The sequence below is a fragment of the Capsicum annuum genome, chromosome 4, assembly GCF_002878395.1.
Source record: "Capsicum annuum cultivar UCD-10X-F1 chromosome 4, UCD10Xv1.1, whole genome shotgun sequence".
NCBI lineage: Eukaryota > Viridiplantae > Streptophyta > Magnoliopsida > Solanales > Solanaceae > Capsicum > Capsicum annuum.
In genome coordinates, this window is record NC_061114.1 from 142890358 (window position 1) to 142905847 (window position 15490).

Here is a 15490-nt window from a genome sequence, read left to right on the forward strand (position 1 = left end):
TGAGGGATTGTCCCATCAAGTCCACTTTTAGATAGTTTCAGTTAGAGGGTTTTCAAACTAGATTTTCAGACTGTATTTTAGATTAAGATGTTATGTTTTATCACTATTTCATATGTTTTGAACCTTATGTTATTTCAGCCCATTTTTCTGCATTAATTTTAGTGTTATTATTCAGTGCTCACAGCAGGTACCAGCTCATGGGTTAGCTTGTGGTCCCTCGGGATTGTAAGCATTGTGTAGTGCCAAGGTGCATACTCGAGGCGCTACAACATCTGAATCACATAATCTGCCCTGAAAATAAAAAACACCATCTCTCTCTTAGGAGAAAACCTCTACCTTCTAATTCTAAACTATATTTTTCAACTTTAGCAAAATAGGATCACTATCTTGCTTTTCTTTCACCTTAACAACCTAAGAAGATTTCAAACCATTCTGAACCTAGACACTACCTTCGGTTGAATAAACCAACCAAAATCTTAACCAAGAAAGTTGATGAACCTCATAAACTAACTTTTTCTTATCATCCTCAATATTAGCAACACTACCCATAGACAATCTGCTAAGGGCATTATCCACAATATTGGCCTTACCCAGACGGTACAAGACACTCATATCATAGTCTTTAAATAACTCTAGATACCTTCTCTAATAAAGATTTAGATCTTTCTAAATGACCAAATAATGAAGACTTTTGTTATCAGTGAACACATCAACATGGACCTATATAGATAATGCCACCAAATCTATAAGGCAAACCCGACTGCTGCTAACTCAAGATCATGAGTTGTGTAGTTCTTCTCATAAGGATTGAGTTGCCTAGAATAATATTCTATAAACTTAACTCATTACATCAAAATAAAATGAAGACCAACAGTGAAAGGATTACAATATACCACAAAACCATTTAAATACTTTAGTAGAGTCAAAATTGGAGCAGAGGTAAGTCTAGTGTTTAACTCCCTAAAAACTCTTCTTGCAAGAATTTGACCACTGGAATTTGACTTTCTTATAAGTTAATCTAGACATGGAAGAAGAAATACAGGAAAATTCTTTGATAAAAGATTGGTAGTAACCGGTTAAACCCATAAAACTCTGATATCTAATAGAGAGATAGGTATAGGCCAATTTCTTACTACTTTGTCATTGGGAATCAACTCGAATGCCTTCACCATAGATAATATGACAAAGAAATGTTGTCGATTTCAACCAGAATTTACACTTGCTGAACTTAGGGAATAAATGTTGATCTTTAAGAGTCTGCAAGACAATCCTCAAATGATCTACATGTTCACACTCACTATTGGAATAAATGAGGATGTCATCTATGAAGACTATAACAAACATGTCTAAGTATTGATTGAACACATGTTCATCTGGTCAATAAAAGCCGCAGGAGAATTCATTAGTCCAAATGATGTATAAATTTAAAGTGACTATACCGAGTTCTAAAGGCTATTTTTGGAATATCACAAACTCTTACTCTAAGCTGATAATAGCTGGATCTGAGGTCTATCATTGAAAAACAATTTTCACCCTGAAGTTGGTCAAAAAAGTCATCAATCTTGGGGATGAGATACGTATTTCTTGATTGTGACCTTATTCAACTAGTAGTAGTCGATGCACATTCAAAGAGAACCATCTTGCTTACGCACGAAAAGAACTTGAGCATCCCATTGAGAGATATTAGGCCATATGAAACCCTTATATAAGAGATCTTTTAACTGTTACTTCATTTTCTTAAGTTCAGCTGAATTCATTTTGTAAGGTGGAATAAAATAGGCTGGGTATTTTGAAGGAGATTTATTTCGAAGTCAATTTATTGCTTGGGAGGAACTCTAGGAAGATAACCAGGAAACACTTTTGGAAATTCATTTAATATAGAATCATGATTCCTTGACTCAAACAAGATGATAGATGTACCCCTTGGAAATTAGTTTTTTCCTTAAGAAATGAAATAAATTAACCTGTAGGCACTGAGGTACTATCATTCCACTCTATGACTGGCCTATTTGGAAATTAGAACTAGATTATTCTATTTCTAAAATCAACGAAGGCATAGAAAGAGTAGAGCCAATTCATGCAAAGAACAACATCAAAATTGGTCATGTCTAACTCAATAAGATCAACTGAGGTGATTTTCTAGGATACTGTTATTGGGCAATTTTTGTGTACCCATCTAGCTATGATTGATCTACCATCTGGAGTATAGATTGAGAAGGGTTCTTCTAGGATTTTAGTACTGATACACAAATCAACTGCTATAAAGGGAGTCATGAAGAAAAGTGTTTCTCCAGGATCTAACAATGTATAAACATGAAGGTGAAAGACTTTCAACATAACAATAACCACATCAAGAGAACCTTTCTGATCCTATCCAGTCAAAAGGGCATAAAAACTACCCTAATGTTGTCCACCAGTTCTACTAGAAGTGGCACCCTACTGAGTTCTGCGACTTACTGGAACTGTAAAAGAGTTAGACTGACTCTACTAATGAAAATCTTTACCCCTCTATGCAGTCATCGGGCATTCTCTCACTCAATGGCTTGACTTAAGACACTTGAATAAAGCATCTCTACTAGCCATGCATTCACCCTTTTGGTTCCTACTTTATCTCTTCTAAATTGGGTTGGTGCAACTACTAGTCACACTATCTTGGGACTTAGATCCTGGTGGTTTGTCTTGAGTATCCTACCTAAACTTGGTAACTGGAGAACTAATAGAAAATAGGGATAGGGTTAAATATTTCTAGAAGAATTGAGAGAGATTTCCACCATCTAACCTCTATTGAGAGAAATTAAACTACCAATTCAGACCCTTTTATTCTCTCAATCGTTCTCTTTGATATTTACCTCTTTGATTTGTTGGGCATAAACCATCAATCAAGAGGTATCCATCTCCTTTACTAACATGATCATCCTACACTCCTTGACCATATCTTCCAAAACATTAGACATAAACTTAATCATTCGGGCCCTAGAATCAGCTACCATAGTCGGAGCATACCTTTCCAATTAAGTAAACTATAATGAATACTCTTTCATACTCATATTGACCTACTTTAGGTTTATGAACTCCTGTAACTTTTCTTTCCTTAAATCAAATGGAAAGAATCTATCAAAAATGCAATAATGAACTCATCCCACTTTAGTGGTCGTGCGTCAGTACCTCAATCTTTATTCCACTGGTTATACCAAGTGTGAGCCACTCCTGGCAATAATAGGCAACCAAAGCAGTGCTTTCATAAAAAGTTACACCCATGATCTCAGTCACTTTCTTAACACTATCTAGGAACTCTTATAGATCTTCTTCATATTTAGACACAAAGAATACTGGCGGATTCATTTGAGTGAAGTCCTAAATTCTAGTTGTCACCGTATAAATAGTTGTGTTGGTTGGGCCAACAACTTGTTAGTTATTTTTAGTTGTTTTGGATTGAGATAATAATGTTAAAGTAGACCTGAACTCAACATGAGAGACCTACTCATTGAAGGGGTCTTCGAGAATAGGCAGAGGTGATTGTTGATTTCCGTTTCTCCATCTGTTAATTCTCTTAGGAGGCATTTTTTATATCTTGATAGAGGACGAGGTAGATGAATAATTTTAATAGATTTTACATTCTATCGCACGATATAAATCATCAAAGAAGTGAGACTTCCCTAACATATTTCATAGCATCTCACTTATAGGTGTCGTACATTTCACACCCATGAACCAGACTCTACTTAATGTGGCTTTTGGACACCCTAGGACACTCTAAACCAACTTATCTGATAACAAGTTCTTAAAATACGAGACTCCCCCCTAGTCATAACACGAGTCTTAAAGTGACAAGCGACCTCAAGCTAACTCAATGGCTGGCATAACACTAAGAATACTAAAATTTAACAAAATACTAGGAGGAAGCTAAACTAAAATAACTGGTGGAAATAATAAAAATGTAAAATTAAATATCGACCAAAATAAGAAGTAGAACTGTCTGACAAAACATCCCACTGAAAATCTAAACATTTGTTTGAAAGCCTTTAAATCTATAGTAGTTTTTGGAACAAGCCCCCAACTAACTCCAACTGACTAAAATAAAATAAACTAACAAGAAAATAAAAAATAGATAACTAGTTCTAGAATGATGAGGACACACCAAAGCTACTATTGAGTAGTGCGGGAACTTCTACGTGCGATCCAGGTACTGAATGTCTAAACCTATATTATAAGAAAATATAACATAGAAAAGAATGCGATCAGTGATTTAAATGTACTTAGAATTTGATGTGAGAGAACTAACTAAATATAAGTTGAACATGAATGCATGAAATATGATGACAGAATGCAAGACTAAATATTATCATGTACTAAATGAAAACTTAATATCTAAATAGCTTAATATAAGGTCATGACAATTTTAAAACAAAACATAATCTAAACATGACATGAGGACTGTGGGAGCTAATAGTAACTGATATGCACCAATCTTAGCAAATCGGGGTCAAATCTATAACCCCAGTTAGAAGAGTATCAATTCGTTGCCAAGTTTACTAACACTGTCTAGGGTGGATCCGATAAATTAATGTCCCGAAGGATTAGGGTGTTAGTCCTTATTGGCGAGTGACCCCTTATAACCTATGGTGGTGTTGTAGTTCTGGAACATAGGAACTTCTACTATAGGTCTTAATACTAACTAATGGGTGAACCTTCATCCCTATGTTTAGTTGGTGCTAAGTACCACTCCTAACTAAGTGACGTTGAAACTAATATATATTCTCAATATAGTAATATTCTTAAAGATAGAAACAACTAATATATATGATCAATATAGTAATACACTTTTAAATAGCAACATATGCATAATCTAAAGTGCTCAAAACATGTCAATAGATACATGCATGAAATCCTAGGTCTCGTGTGTTCATAACCCACCAACTCTGACTAATACAACTGAACATGATAATACTAAAAAGCTGATCATAATTGGGAATTTCCTACTTCAAGGTAAAACTCAATTATTTATCAAATAAAGGGGTAATTATGAATTTGTGAATGTGAATATGGTTCTCATACGGGAAAAATCAATACTCATGATTTAATTACAAGAACAATTGAAAGAATTAAGGAAAACTCATACTTGACCTGGAACCCAACTTGAAGGGAAAGTAAACTTAAGAATTTATAAGTATTTAGGACTCAATGTGTGGCAGGGAACCACTGATAAAATCCCATATACTTGGAGTTAGATTTCTAAAAGAACTTCTTGGAATTTGTGCTTAAGGTTGTGCTGTGTTGTTGGAGAAGATAAAATTGCCCCTTTGTGCTAAGTGTTGAATGATTCTAAGTTTAAGAGGTTTTAGGGTAATATTCACCCCTAATAACTGGTCTTGGAGTGCTCAAACAATGTGGGTTTTGGTTAAAATAATGGAAAAAGACCTAAAATCACCTTTTATATCATGGAGGAATTTCTAGGATATAGTTTTACTAGCTCAAGTAATGACTCATTTGGTCTGATAACGCGTCGTGCCTGGAGTAATTATCAGAGGACCTAAGCCTTAGACCCTCACAAGTATGACAATGACTTCTCACCTAACAAATCAATAGGACTGATAATGGGTCATTAGAAAGAGTTATTAGCAAGAACTTGATTTATTGGATTCCTTATGTTGTGACAATAGGTCCACCTAACTACTTGTTAGGATCGATAACAAGATGCATACTGGACTTGTCCCAATAAGCTGAAATTTGGGATCCTTCCCTATTTTGGAAACGACAACCCATAAAGACTCATTATGTCAGACCATGGATCATTGCCAGAGTCATTGTCACTGGCAGTTGACAGGCCCTCGGGCTAATTTTCTAGAACTTCTTAGTATGATAACATATTAAGGTAAGACTAGTGGCATTGGAAAGACAATTCAATTGCCTATATTTTGATGGGTCTAGAGCTTAAAAACTTTGGGTATCACAGCAAGTCAGGGGTACAGATGCCACTATATTTACCTGTTGTCACATATGGGTTACTTGCAGGCCCAGGTAAGCTAGTAGGTGCACATTGTGTGTTTTTAGCTCTGTTTTACACTCTTTTGATCCCTTAAAGTCCATTTTATCCTTTGTAGAAGTAATTTCTAATATGTAGCTTACTTTTTAAGGTATTATAATTTTATCAAGCACCTCTCTTTTCATGAACACTCCTTTGAGTACTTAATATTGCTGAGCTTAGCTTCTAGTGAAGGGCCTTGAGCACATTCAGATTGTATCATGCTCTTCATAATGATAATAATTTAACCTTAAATTCATGGGTTTATTATCTTTTAGTATGTCAAAGAGTGAGATATTACACTCATTGAAGATGTTGTGCCCTTGATATTTTGAAGGAATAGTAATCTTATAGGTATTACTATTTATCCTCTCATGTAATTGATATGGTCCATCACATAGAGGCATAAACTTGACATTTCTTTGGGTTTGAAATACCTTTATGGATATGTATCCATGCCCAATTATTTGGTTGAAGTACAAGCCTTTTCTGTCCCTCATTCATTATTTTGGCCAGTTCTTGATTCTTCTCAAGGCATACTCTCACCTTCCCCTGTATTTTCTTTATTGCTTCTTCACTTTTTTTTCATTTAAGATAATTTCAATATCACTAGACAAAGGAGATAGATCTAAAAGGGTTAGGGGTTAAAACCATAGAAATATATAAAAGGACTCATACCAATAATTGTATAGATAACATGAATATAAGCAAATTTGACTAAGGGTAAGTGTTCATCCCAAGTGACCATTTTCCCTCTGTTAAGGTGCATAGAATAGAACCTAAGGTTCTATTTAACACCTCTATTTTCCCATCAGTTTTTAGGTGTTAAGACATTGAGAAAAGCAATTTGGTTCCATGTAAAACCCAAAATAGCTCCCAAAAGTTACTAAGGAACATAGAGTCCCTATCACTACTAATGGGGTAAGGGATTACGTGTATTTTGACAATATGTTCTATAAACATAGATGCCACATTTGGAGCATCACCATTTTTATGACACGAAATGAAGTGGGACAACCAATCAACCACTACAAAGATACTATCACTACCCATCCTTGTCCTAGGAAACCCAAAAAAAAAATCCATTGAGATATCAAGCCATAGGTGTAGGGGAGTGGGTAGTGGGGTATACAATCCTTGAGGAAGAATGTGGTATTTTTGACTTCTACAATCTATATATTTACTACAAATTATAGAAACATCTCGATGCATCTTGGGATAACATAATTGTTCTTGTAGTATTCCAAAGGTCTTGTTAATTCCAAAGTGACCCATCATACTAACATCGTGTTCCTCCCTCATAAACAACCCAATCTATGATATTGAGGGAGCACAACCTTTTACCTTTAAATAAGAAACCCCCAAACTTGGAATAGGGTATAGAAGTTTTATCCCTAATATATCTTTCCCTATCCCATTCCTTACACTCTTTGAAGACTTGAGATAACTCGGGGTACAATGTCTTCAAACATTGAAAACCAATAAATTTAGAAGACAAGGTGGAAACCAAAACATTCTTTCAAGACAAGGCATTGTCTACTAATTTCTGTTTTCTCTCTTTGTATTAGATTGCGTAAGGGAAATTCTCCAAGAATTCAATCCAGTAGTCATAATGTTTGTTTGACTTCTCTTAGGCCTTATGGTATTTCAAAGACTCATGGTCAGCTTAGATAAAAAATTACTTAGGCTAGAAGTAACCAAGGCATACAATTCAGGATCATACTTGGAGTAATTCAAGGTTGCGCCTTTGAGATTTTTGCTAAATTTTGCAACAGTCATTTGGTCTTGTATTACGATGGTTCCAATTCCTATTTGGCTAGGATAACATTCAACTTCAAACATTTTTCCAAAGTCAGGAAATTACAACAAAGTGGTGGAGCTAAGCATTATTTTTAAAAGTTTCACATGAATTTGCTTGATGTTTACTCCACTTGAATGGATTATCCTTTCAGAATACCTCTGTCAATAGGGCAGCTATTGTGCTAAACCATTTGATAAACATTCTATAGATACTAGACAATCCATGCAAAACTTCTCACATCACCAATGAATTATAGAGTTTGAAAATTTTTTATAGCATCTATGTTGGATTAATTTACTTCAAAACTCAACAACTTGCAACAAATCCCCAAAATAAAACTCCATTCAAACAAAAGGACCATTTCTCAAGATTAGATAATGTTTCTCCTTCGTAAGCATCACAAAAATGCATCTCAAATATTTAGAATGATTGTTTATGAAATTGATATAAACTAAGATATAATCAAAGTACACCAACAAAAATTTCTTGATAGATTATTTCATCACATGATTCATTAAATGCATAAAGGTATTAGGAGAACTAGTGAGACCGAGACCGAATGGCTTCACCATCCATTTATAGAAAACCAAATTTTGTCTTGAAGGTGGTTTTCCATTCATCATGGGGATTCATCCAAATTTTATGATACCCACTCCTAATATCTACTTTTTAAAACACACAATAACCATTCAATTTATCAAACATATCATATAATATTGGGATATGATGGGTATAATTATTTGTTATCTTTTTTATTGCCCGACAATCAAAACGCATGTGCCATGTACCATCTTTATTTGGAACTAACAATACCAGAACTACACATGGACTCATTCTTTTCTTAATATACCTTTTATTAAGGATTTCCTCAACTTTCCTTTAGAGCTTTTTGGTATCGATGGATTACTTTGATAAGTTTGTTTATTTGAAAATTGAGAGCCCGATGCGAAATCTATTTGATGCTAAATTCCCCAAAGTGGGGGTAATTATTTTGGTAGCACCTTTTGGAATAAATCTTTAAATTCCTACAGAACTAGAGAAATAGAATGGCAATAAGAGGAGTAGAGTGATTAGTATGAAAAGCACGGGCTAGGAGAAGCATGGATGCTTTATCATTATGTTCTTTGAAGAAATCATTGTTTCTAGTTATCTTCACCATGGGACTCTTTCCTTCAACCTCTTTATTTCTCCTCTTCATCCTTCTCCTTTGTTTGGGTTATCTTTCCCCTTTATTCTTACCCTTCCTTTTTATTTCTCACATTCTTTGGTGAACCTCTTTCACTTGTGATAGTGAAAGAGAATGACATGTTTAGTTCTGACCATTTAACTCAAAAGAATATGTACTATTCTTTCTATCATGTTTGGTTAAAAAATTATATTTCTATGGTCTTCCAAGAAAGATATAACAAGCTTTTATGGGTATCATATTATAAAGCATCTCATCGTGATAATTTCCAACCTTGGATTGAATCACCACTTGTCTAGTCATGTTCAACTCTCCATATTCATTTAGCTATTGGAGTTTGTATAGTGTGGCATGTTTGATTGTGGGTAACTTCAACAAATCAATCATTGTGGCACTAGCCACATTATTACAACACCCACTATCAATGACCAAGGATCACACATTCTCCTTGATAAGACATTTAGTATGGAATAGATTTTCCCTTTGACTAGGATCATATAATGCCTTACTAATCATTGTGCATCTCCCAACAAATTTTGGGACGTTAAACTCTCTATATTAAGGCCAAGCATCCTTATTATCTTCCACAACTTTCTCATTTTTTTGGATCTCCCTCTATCTTGGGCTTCTTTATAATTATTATCCTCCTACCCTACCTCTTGTCTAAGATACTACATTCTCCTTTCGCTAAGGATTGCATTTCTCTTGTTAGAACATTCATTTTCTTTGTTTGTCCACCTTGATATTTAAAATATTGAAAACGTTTAGTATTGGAAGTTGATATTTGCTACCTTCAATCCTTGGTGAATATTTTGAAGTATTCTTTTCCATGGGTTTCTTGTCATATAAATTATTGATGTCCTTTCCTTTGTTCTTCCTTGATAATGGTTGAGCTACCTCTTTGGTTTTACCCCATGATTTAGTGGGTGAGTATCCTTTGAATTTGAATGATGCCCTCTCCTTGATTTTCCACTCAACTTCTAAGTCTGCTTGAAATATTGCTTCGAGGATAGGAAATATATGGAAAGTCATTTATGAGGCAATATATTCACCCCATCATTGAGTTGGATGATGGCATATTTTGTGTTCTCATGATACTCAACCGTTAATATCAATTTTTGAAATTTGCTGTGGTAGGTTAAGAAATCCTTTTCTCCTTGCCTTAGATTATACAACTTAGCAAGCAAAACATCCCTTTACCTTTCTGGCACATACTACTCTCTCATAAGGCCCTTTAATGCATCCCATAATGGTTGTTGTACCTCATTTAAAACATTTACAAATCTCTTGGCATAGTCTGACCAAGTAATAACAAATTCCTCAAATTGGCTTATAGCCTAGCAACTCTTCTTGACATCAGTGGGATTATTGAATTAAAAGATCCTTTCATAAGTGGACTCTGATTTTAGATAAGCCTTGGGATCACTCTTTTCTTTGAAAGTTGGAAGACTAATCTTTAGTGAATATATCTCAATCTTTATTGCCATTTTGAACTTAATAATAGTTCCATTGGTCATCTCTTTGGGAACTTCCCAAGTTTTATCTTCTATAAGGCACTGTACCAAACCCTCCACCTCAACCTTTATTTCCTCCTTGACCTATCGGTCTATTACTCATGTTCTCTACATACATGTTCACTTTATCATATGCTTCAAAATTTACTTAAGAATCATCTCTCCCTTCTTTCTCGATTTGGATGGCTTGGCTTTGGTTTAGTGAGACTTGGAATGAGGAATTTTTGTTTAGTGGAGGTTAGGGTATTTATTTTTGTGGTTCCCCTTGGTTGGTCTAGTTGAATTGGGATTGGGGTTGACAAATGAGATTTTTGTTATATGGATATATTGTGGTTTGTGTAGTGGTGTCTCTGGTTGGTGTAGGTGGATTGAACACTTGGTGAAGTGTTTTCGAGGAGATAGTAGTAGATGTGTTATGAGAATAAACGCTATATGAGGCATGGTACTTTTGGGGTATGGAATGGGTAGAGTCTAGACGACCTTTAATTTTCACAATCTTCCACCCATGGTTGGTACACTTCCTTAGAGTGTGGTCAAGTGACATTCCATGGATCCTACTTTTTCCATCCAAGGATTTTATTTTATGGGTTAAAGATTCAATTGCTGCAAAGATTGCATTCAAAGTATTGATGTCCAAGGTTGGTGCTGTTCTACCTACTGAAGCCATTGAACCTATTAGAAAAGACACTAAACACAAACAGAAAATACGGTAGCATTAAAGAAATAACCTCAAAACTCTAACACCTTTGTATGCCTTACACTTAGATTTGCAACTGTTGAAGGATGTCTTATATTCTGGATGGTAGTCAAAGTGTCGATTTCTACTCTTGATTGAATTTGATATTTGTTTGAAAGACTCAAAGGAAATGCATACGGACTTGAGCCATGAATTAATGATGAAATTAAAACTAGAAAATCAAGAAAAAATAGGACAAAGAAAGAAATAGGCTGGAAGAACTAATCAACCAACTAACAAGGTGATTTATTGTGGTTAATTAGTATAGGAATCAAAGAAAAGAAATTAAGAATCAAGAATTTAAACTTGGATAATTGAACCTCAGAAGAAGCAGATTTGTAACCCTTGAAATATGTTTAGAACAGGTGTGGAGGCAGGTGGTGACCCGCTCTCGCAAGTAGAGGGCGCAGATGAAACCAGTAGATAAGCAGGTGATCTTGTTTGGTCACCCACATTAGAAGGTGAGGGCGCAATTGGTTGGACAAAACACTTGGAAGATCTAGGATCCTTTTGGATTCTCTCTCCTAGAATATTTCATTTTCTTTTGGATATTCTTTTGTACTAACACCAAAAAACTCTCTTTCTTCCTTTTTGGATCAAAAACATTTTTCCCAATGATTTTTCTTGAAGATTTGAAGATCCTCAAGAACACGCAGAACTTTCAATTTCCTAACTAGCTTATTTTGGCTCGAAATTTCATGAAACTTCATATTTAAGGTCGTTTCACCTTGCAAAACACTTTTCTACAAAATTTAACCCACAAATCAGCACCAAAAAAAGTAGATCTGAAAACCCACTTCACTTTTTTCTTCAATCTCAAGAACAACAATGGGATTTTTCGTCAAATCCACTCAAATCAAATCTCAAGCTTAAGATTCTGACTCAAAAACACTAGAAGGAACAAATTCTAGTTTGAAACTACAAAGAAGACTCAAAACACCAAATCTTTTAAAAGTTTTTCATAAGAACATTTTTCGTACTATTTTTTTTTATATATTTCCAAATACTAGAATAAAAAAAATGAGTCCAAGCCATGCTATTGTACCAAATGACAGCCAAAAATTATGGAAACTGGATTTTGTTTAATAAACGTAAAAAGATAATCCAATGATAGATGAAAATTAGAGACAAGAAGAAAAAGAAATTAAAAACTATCGGATATATTCCCTACCCCCTAAATTACAAGCTTCAAATCATACCTAATTCCTATGGTGACCAAGAGGGAATTGATTTCCCTTGATATCATTCATTTCTAAGACAAACATCAATAAATACTCATTAAACTATCTCAATAGAGATTTGGTCATCAATATTTAAAAGAAAACTAAGGAAATAAAGCATGGTTTGGGTATTTATACCCATAGGTCAATTATTACAAACTAGGGCCCAAAAGAGACCCATTTTTATTAAACTAGTTAAATTAACCAATTTTGCTCATCTGCCTACGCAAGTCGGGGGCACAGATACCAATGTTTTTACCTACTATGCATGTAGCGCACCTGCAAAAGTAGGTGAGCTCATAGGCACACCCAGTATGCTTTTAAATCTATATCACACTCCTTTGATTCCTCCAAGGTCCTTTATCCTTTGTATACACAACCATTAACTTGCAACACCCTTTTGATGGTAGTAGAATTTCATCAAGAACCTCCCATTTCATGAACATTACTTAGAGTACTTGAAGTTCCTAAGCTTGGCATCAAGTGAAGGGCCTTAAGCGTATTCAAATTGTATCAAATAGTCATAGTCCCATCCTAGAATTCCTAACTAGCATGAAACCTATACATAGGAACATCTCATAGAGAAAAGTAGATAGAAGCCTACCTCGATGCCGAACTGCAATCTTGAATCGTCCATTAATTTTTTAGAAGCCTACCTCGATGCCGAACTGCAATCTTGAATCGTCCATTAATTTTTTGTCCTTTCTCCATGATCTCAAAATGATAATGCACTATCAAAATAATAATCTACACTCTAGTAAGATTAAAATGATACCCAAATTACAATATAAAACTTTGGGCCCAAATTCAGGTTAATAATGGGTTTATGGGACCTGCTAACACAATCTCAAATTGAATCCATCACGAGGTCCCTCGAAAGATAAGAAATGTATGCTTACAAGTGCAGCACGAATGGAATACAAATCAGTGCTCAAATTAGCCCCTAAAGTTAAGGAATTTAAGATCTAAATTCTAGGAATTTACAATGAAAAAGGATGGTATTAGATTGAAAAAATAACAAAAAATGGCCAAGGAGTGTTGAACTAGCTTACCTTAGCTTTAACGGATGATTCCCCATAATTTACCACACTTAATGATCAAAAAATGGAGGAAAAATCCCTAGGAAATGAAGATAAATACGGCGAAGGAAAGGAAATAAATCAAGAAGTATCCGTTTAAAGTAGCCACTAGGTCACTTAAGTGACAACCGCTTAAACGACATTTGACAGCTAAAGCGATGGTTCAGGAATGTCGGGCACCACTTAAGAGGCAACCTAGTCGTTCAAGAGATGTTTGATTAAGCGGACATGGTTCACTAAATTTACCCTCAGCTAGGCAGCCAAGGTCACAAAAGCGGCCTAAGGATGCAAAAGCGGCCCAAGGTCGCAAAAGTGACCCAAGGCCACAAAAGCAGTCCAAGGTAACAAAAGTAGACCAAGGTCACTTAGCGACTATCACTTAAGTGATACAAAAGCGGCTTAAGCGACTGCACCAGAAGCTGAGGCATCATACGTTGCTAAGTCAAGATAGACTTCAATCGGGTGCTCGTAATTTCTTCGAACCCTCGTGAGTGTAAAGGAACTATTCTACCATACTAAATTTGACATTTCGAACTAAATAGAACCATCAGAACTTTCATTCGAGATTGTTTTATGGTTCCCACACCTATGAGTCTAGAAGCCTCAAAACCCAAACAAGGGTCCCTTTAGCCTAAAATCAACGTTTTAGAGCTAATGTCACTATCAAAATTCTCATCTAAGGTTATTTACTAGGAGTTATGGTTCAAGACCAATTCCTTAATAACAAAAGCTCTAAAACAAAGAAATAAGCCTAAAATCCAAACGAATTGTCCGATAATCGAACTGATACTATAGACGCTATGAGAAAGCTGAAACATTGAAAATGGAGGAAAATTAAGAAAATGACCTAAAGGGTCATTACTCATATGCTAGCATTTAATACTAATGAACCTTAAACCCTAAATGAAAACCTTAGTGGATGCTAAAATTTATTATTATGAAGGTTGTATACTTTACCTAATTAAGAAATATAAAAGAATCATATAGAATAAAAAGGATAGTTAGAAAGATGTATATTTTAGTTGAAACATCATTTTTGAATGTCCAAAAATATATAATTTTTTATCTTTTATATATAATTCTTGAAAAAATATATTTTTTTCAAAATATATATATTATTATTATTTATGTATACCTATAATTTGAGAAACATAAAGGAGATGATTTTTTCTAAAGCCTGGTCTTTCAATGAAGGGCAAAAAGTTCCAATCACTATTCTACGGCCTTCACACTTCTAATGTATTGCAGATACTGCCTTCTTTTTAATAAAGAAAAGATTATAGTTACTTGATTTTAATATTATTTAATTTAATCTTATTTATTTTTTTTACATTATGAAATCAACTTAATAAAAATTTACCCCAATATGAAAAACGAAATAAATCTACAATATTTTCTTGTTGTAAAATGTCAAGTGGCTAGTTCTCAATATGTGTCACAACCCCATTTCTCAAGTCCTGATATCACCTACTCTATCCCACCAGTAGGCAATCCAGGACATATCTCGAAATGACGAGTAACGGGATAATAAGCAAAAATCAAGGAAAGGCAGGGGTAAAATCAACAAGAATAATCACATAAATGGAAGAGAAGAAACATATATAAAATATATATCAAACATGGGAAGGTAGAGGATTAAATATACAACATAATCCTTTCCAAGATTGAGTAAGGTCAGTCTTAGGGAAACTACTAATAAAATAAGAGTAATAGAAAGTTTCCAAAATATACATAATATTTACACAGTAATCTCAAAGACAAAAGACAATTTTGGAATAGATGGAGGATGATCAGCCACGACCTATAGAAAGCTCACCCTTCTCCAAATCAGTATTAGGTGAGAGAAACATATCAATATTGGTGGATAATGCTCGGATATACATTAGGGAAAATATTCAAAGGTATAGTATGAGTACCAACGCAATGGGTACT